The sequence below is a fragment of the Pinus tabuliformis genome, chromosome 1_2, assembly GCF_031772625.1.
Source record: "Pinus tabuliformis cultivar Carrire ecotype Pingquan chromosome 1_2, CPIR1, whole genome shotgun sequence".
NCBI classification, from domain to species: Eukaryota; Viridiplantae; Streptophyta; class Pinopsida; order Pinales; family Pinaceae; genus Pinus; species Pinus tabuliformis.
The window spans coordinates 1,067,673,514-1,067,680,723 of record NC_142298.1 but is presented as its reverse complement, the minus strand read 5'-3'; the positions used below and the strand labels follow the sequence as shown (position 1 = coordinate 1,067,680,723).

The window sequence follows — 7,210 nt, the reverse complement described above, 5'->3', positions numbered from 1 at the left end:
GTGTGGGTGTGACTGTACCAGAGGATGACCTTATGAGTTTTTCTCTACTAGGACTTCACAAGTCTTGGTATGGTTTCCAAGATGGAGTAGTTTGCAAAGAAAATTTTCCACATTGGGAAAGGCTACGTATTTGATTGAATTCATGAAGAGATCCAAAGAGGGACCATGGATGGTAGATTAATGAAGACAAATGGTAGGGATAACTTTTCCCTAGTAGCCATGTGTATCAAGGCACAGGGAAAGTAAGGCCAAGGAGTGGTTGAGTCTAGTTATAAGGGAAAGACGAAGGATCTAAGTAAGATAAGTGCTTCCAATTCCATGAGTTTGGACACTCTGCCACTAAGTATCATAAGAGCAGGGAAGAGTCTAGTAAGAATCATGTAACTACATTGACTGAGGTAGATGAAGTTTCCTCCTAGTTCAAAAGGGATTTCTCATTGATTGGTTGCATGTCAATCTCAGCAAATAGTGGTGTATGGTATTGATTCAGGAGCATCCTTCCGCATGAGTTGGAATAAGAAGATTTTCATCCACCTGAATGAGAAGGACACACAGTTTTAGATTGAGCTAGGAGGTGATGGTCAATATGCAGCTAGTGGAGTTGGCAATATCAGTTTTCAAAGGGAGTGAGGTAAGTCTCTTGATCACAAAGATGTCCTATATATCCTAGGATTAAAGTATAATAGTGTTTCGATAGCAAGGGTTATGATGTCATCTTTAGAAGAATTAAGGTTTTCCTCTAGCACTTAGCTTTTGGATGTAAGAAGCAGATAGGTGTGAGGATAAAGAATCTCTACAAGTGGTAGGTAGAGATGAGCACAATCTTTAGAAACAAGCCAAGAAGTTATCAGAAGAAAGAAGTGATAGTTGAGTGAGAGCAGGAAAAAGATATCAAGATTGAGCCTCAAATAGTATCTCAGTTTGAGTCTAAGCTAGTTGGCTAGTGGGCTTACTAGCAGGATGATGAGGAGAATTTCGCAGGGTGAGTGGAGGTAACCACTCAGTCAAAGACACATAGTATAGAAAGAGTTTGAGTGAAGTGGTCAGAATATTTTTTTAGGGGAGGTCATGAGAGATTTGGATCTTCTAGTATCACCTTCAGCCAAAGGAAGCAACAATAAAGGTACACAAGGTACATGGCACTTATGACTGAAGTGATAGAGTCGTAGAGCATGGTGGGCAATAACAGGTGTTCATATCAGGTTCCAGAGAAAAAATTAGGGTAGTCTTCTAGTTCAGATGGAGTAGCTACAACAATGGAGAACATGTTGGAGATAGATCAAAGTGGATGAGGTTCTTCCAGAAACACCTTCCTTACTAAGAGAGAGTGTTGAAAATAATAGCGGGTAAGGTATTCTTTGACTTATGCTTTAGTGAAAGAGACCACAAGGAGTCATTTAACATGCAGATGTTCCTATAAGTTAGGATGAGTTCCTAAAAGTTAGGTTGAGTTCATGAAGCGGTTTAATTCATGTGAATAGTTGGAGGCTAAGTTGTTTGTCTCTTTGTGCAAGTTATAAGTCTCCAGGGATAAGTTTAAGAACCACCCTAAATTTATATGTATAATAAATGGGCTAATCCCCACAATACATAGGAAAAATGGGAGGCGACTTTATCAATAATATAATATGTATATATAATTTTTTTGGCAAATCTCTCACCAAATTATATTATCTTGTACAGTGATGGAGAATATTTCACTGAATTATAAAATCTTGTAAGATCTTGGCAAATCTTTTACTGGATAATAAACATTGTAAAGTATTCGCGAATGTTTTGTTAAAGTATGAAACCATATATGATAATAAGAAAACATATTCATTAAACTGTAATATACTAACATACATGTTTGGAAAAGAAACACAATTTTCTCTTCCTGCAAACAATGCTCCAAGTTTCAATGGCCCTGTTTGTCAAGGTTCTTAAAATACACTATTTCATATCCTTCTATTAGTTTTGATAATATTCCACAACAAATTTCTTGTAAGTGTTGATATTGACAACGAGTTCTGTCAAGGTAGGAGAGATTAACCTTTTCTCTACAACTTTTGACAAGCTACCACTTTTTACAAGTTATCAAATTTCTTTCTTATTCCATAGACTCCAAATGCGAGATTAAAAAAAAAAACATGTCAAGTTTGTTTACTCCAACACACAAATAATTAGCAAGCCCCAACTATATTATATAAGAAAGTATTGGGTATCCCAAGAGCTTTAAGGGAATCTAATTGAAAGAAGTGACCATTGTGAGAATCCTTCCAATCAATATATGAATATATAAATGTAGATTTATTATTATTTTAATTGGAAATCTTCAATCAAATAATCAAAGTTAATTACTGTCTCTCCCAATATAAATTGCTTATTAGCATAATTCACTACCCTAATAGGTCTTGCATTTTTTAACAGCGTTGTAACATGTAGATTAATTTCCTTTTTGGTGAACAATCTCCACCTTTTAGGAAAATATCGTGCAGTTGCTCCAGCCACTACAGATCATTAGGAAAAACTAAGAATAGCACAGAAGATGAAAAGTTGTACAAGCCAACTTATTTTTCAAACAACTAATCCAACATCAGTACCTAAACTTTTTCACGAAGATATCATATTGAGAATGTTTGAAAAATGGTGAGAAATATTCTGCGAGGGTGATTTGGAAAGAGTGATAAGGTTTCATTGTTTTGAATTTTTTTTTGTTAAATTAGAAAAATTTGAATAGCAATATTAATGGAGATATTGGTATTTTTTACTAGATTTTGTGAAGTGACTAAATGTAGCTTTAACCATTCACCTTAATATGTTTTTACAATATAATTTCCTAAGTCTATTTAATATCTTCATTATCATGAAAACCAGCCTATATCCATCTTAACTCCACATCTACCACTCTTAGGGTGATGAAATCTATTTATCCCTCTAAGCACTTGGTAGACCCAGAATTAAGATGGATCTAAGATGATAGAATTCCCCTTTAAATAGTCTATGCTCACATGAATACCATGGTATTGCCATGGGTCAATACCATGGGTTATCATAAACCTGGAGCTTAAAAATTACTATTAGTAATTTATAAAAAATAATAAAATTAATAATTGATTTTTATTCTATTTTTTATTTTAACCAAGTTAAAATGTTTAACATACATTAAATTACAATATCCATTTTTATTCTTGATCCACCAAGCCCCGAGAGGGATCAAATATTTTTTCACTCTATGCTAGTTTGCATATCATGATATTTGATACCTCTCGGGGGTTAGTAGATCTAGATTAAAGATTGATATATGATGGTTTGATTCCCCCATTTAAATAGGTTACATTCCACGTGAATACCATGGGTCAATACCATGTGCCATTTTTACTTTTATTAATAGTAATATTAGGGTTAATAATGTTTTTTTGTATGGTATTAATAATAATCTAGCCCATGGTATTTGGCCCATAGTATTTTGCCCATAGGTTTCATCTAAATATAACGCATTTTTTGAGTGTTCATAAATATAAGGTGACTTATGGAGTAAATATAAAAAAAATGTTTTATTTGTTTACCATACCTCTCATTTATTTACATTTTTATTAATTTACCATACCTCTTTTACAAATGTGATATTTGGCCCATAGGATTCACCTACATAAAACCTCTTTTTTGAGCCTTCATAAATAGAAAGAGGGTTATGGACTAAATATAAAAAGAGGGTTTATTTATTTACCATACATCTAGTTTATTTATAGTTTTATTTATTTACCATACCTTTTGAGTAAGTTTAAAAAGAGGTTTTATTTATTTACCACACCTCCAGTTTATTTATATTTTTATTTTTTTACACCCTTGCATGTGTATAAGGTGACTTATGGAGTAAATATAAAAACATGTTTTATTTATTTACCACACCTCTCATTTATTTATATTTTTATTAATTTACAATACATCTTTTATAAATATGGTATTTGGCCCATAGGATTCACTTAAATAAAACCTATTCTTGAAAATTAGGGCAAATGGAAGCTTGTAACTCCTAATTTCAAGGGCTAAATTTACCTTTTTTACCCTCTCCTTTAAAAGAAGGTGGGCGATTTGAGGTGATTTGTAAAAATTTACTATGATACAAAATAGTTTCCCACTAAAAATTCAAAACCCCTTAATTTCGCCAAAGGGTGAACATTCGCCCCTAAATTTTTCCATGTAAGTCTCAATGGATGTTTTTCGCTAGGATGAGTTACATGAGTTAGTTAGACTGAGTTAACTAATTAATCACAAGATCACTTCCAAAAATAAACTTACCCAATTTAGATTGGCCGAATTTCTTATAAATAGGTCAAAAGGCACAATTTTAATCATTGTTTTGTATGAGAACAAGGTTGTGAGACAAGACAATAGTGAGCATGAGTTTTGTGTGCGAGCTCATAGAGCTAGGAAGAGCATGAAATAGCTTCCTAAAAATATTGTTTTGGTAGAGGAAATTCTTGATGGTATGAGCTAAGAAATAGGAGGAAATTTCCATGGCGAACATAAGGATTTAGGAGCTAAGGACAGGGTTCTTGAACGTAGGGTTTCAAGCTAACTACTAGCAAGGAGAATAAGTTTGCTCTCTAGAGAAACAATTTCCTTTGTAATAGTTCTATTTTGGTCAAACTTTGTCAATCAGCTTTCTATAGCTAGCAGAGGGTGTTTTTAGTTGGGTTCCCTAGAAAAATTTGTGTTTTTGCTATTGTGTGACTACTTTATTTCTGTTCTATTATGCTACAAATTGGTAGAGAAATTATGTGTCTTGGTGCATTGATTACTTTTAGATTTGTTTAGTACAACAGTTCCAAAGTTTTCAAGGAAATCCTACACTCTCCGACTATGTCATTGTTGCAACCTACCACTCTTTGTCTCAACTCTCTCTAAAGCGTTGTTTTCTACACAAAATTCTCTATGACGTCTTGACTGAAATTTGAATGTTTATGTTTTGGCTCACAATTTATTTGCACAATTGAGGATTTTTGCACCATCTTCATAGGTGAATGGCATTGTATTCCATCGAAGGCCACTATATCTTATTTTTTCCATTCTATTGTTCTAAAAGAGTTGGTATTATTTTCACTTGAAAAGCTACATAAACCTTCACTTGGCTTATTATTATTCCTTAAATAATTCTCCAATCCTTTTTGCACACACTCACTTTAACATATGATAATTTTGTATCACCAATATTATTCTTCTATCAAAATGTGTTCCTCTTCCTCTCATGTATACTACTCATAAATTCAATATTTTGGTTTCCTCTACTGGTATTTTTGACATATCAACTTCACGACCACATTCCTCATAAGAAAATATTCCCCCATACAATTGTCTAATTGATTTCCATTAAAAGTCATTATCAACAAAACATTAGAGTCTGAAAGAGGGTGCTCACCCAGTCTGGAAACCCTGGATTTCCAACATCCTTCGTTTTCTCCTTTTTATCACCTCACAAACATGTGCACTACTGAACTCGGTCTTCGCCCAAATTCACATCCAAATAATTATATACCATTTTCACCTGATAAAACAAATGATGAAACCCTAGAAATGGCTGCAACAACTTCAGTTACAGGGCAGATCATGACATCAGAGCTCCAGCATAGAAATCCCTACGCATATCATTCATTTTTAGTGTGATAATATAAATGATAGAGAAATGGTTTGATTTCTCATAGTACTTGAACAAGAACAAGACCTGACTATGAACAAAGTGTGTCAAAGTGTTGATCTACCATTTCTCCACCCACATTGCCTAATTCATGTCAAATTGGTTTTAATGGGATGCATTCTTCCTCAGAAAATTATCAAATACAAAAATATTATCTCGTCTTAAATTTATTATTAATAATAATACTTTTTAATGTAGCCACTTGGGAGCTTCTGAAACAGTGAAATTTCCCAGGCTTCTGGAGGCATTGTTGCTCTGATAGTGGTTGCAAGTGGCATACCTATAGAACCCACCTCAGGATTAAACCCATATTGATAAAATTCATCCTTGAAAAAGTCTTCTGGATTTTGGATTTCATAGGGGCCATCTGTTAATTATCCATTTCCCTTGGCAAATCCATCCCATAAAGATCCTTTTATGTATACATGGGTTCCATCAAGGTATCGACTAAGATCTTCAAAAGATTTAGGTCGTGTATGTGAATTCATTAAATTTTCTCCAATCTCAGGGGACTTGAAAGAAGGATGAAGTTTCAAGTCATTCTTTAGAGCTACATTGATGTTATATGGTGGGTGGTATTCATTACCTCAAACCCATGGTGCCAAGCTTGCATGGTTGTGTAAAATATCGACTGTGTCCCTTGCACATATAAGAAAAGTTTCATGATCTAATGGCTCATTTGGGTTCGAAACATGAATACCACGCCCATCAACACCTCTAGTAATCCATAACTCTTTCCCAACCAACAAGCCATATTGATCATAGTAGTGATCGAATTCTGGCCACTCTCATAAACCCCCACCCCAACATTGAATCATATTAAAATTCATATCAACATGGAACTTGATATATTCATTGTAACGCTTTTCTAAAAGCCACAACACACCATCATACACTATCTATTTGCCTCCACGAATGAAAATAGGTTCCCCATTGAATTTGAATAATCTTCCACCAGTTGTAGGGTCTATGTAACTCTCAATTTTCTGAAATCTGAGGGGATGGATTTAGGAATCTGAATCTCCATAATCTCTTACATCCAGAGTGATATCCACTTTGTATAGTGTTTTTTTTCCCATTCCATTTTTCCACCATAAAATTGGTATTGATAACTCCTTTGTCTCCAATTTCTCAATCAAACACACCCCATCGTCTAATTTAAGAGCCATGTACACCCTTAGGGTGCATTCTACAACTAAGAGACTAACATTGGTAAATTTTGTGTTGTCTTATGTAAGTATGCCCTATTTGAATCATCAAAAATAATGAAACTAGATGTCATCAGTGATTTTCACTGCCATGGAAAATATAAGTTGTTAGTAGTGTTACCACGCTTTTTCTTTGTCTATTCATTGACTCATGTTCATTTTCATATTTCAACCACTGGCACGCAAATATGAAAATATTTTATTCTCTAAAAATTATTTTAAAATGTGAAATCAATTTAACATATTAAATATCTATAAAATTGTAATTGAAAATCTACATTATATAGCAATATTTTATATGTACATTAAAAATTATAGTCATAAA

At 33.6% G+C, this 7,210-nt stretch overlaps 1 pseudogene; it reads right to left on the bottom strand.

The window, feature by feature from the left end:
* Positions 1–265: 265 nt before the first annotated feature.
* On the bottom strand, positions 266–6,959 carry LOC149209822 (mannosylglycoprotein endo-beta-mannosidase pseudogene; annotated as a pseudogene).
* Positions 6,960–7,210: the final 251 nt, after the last annotated feature.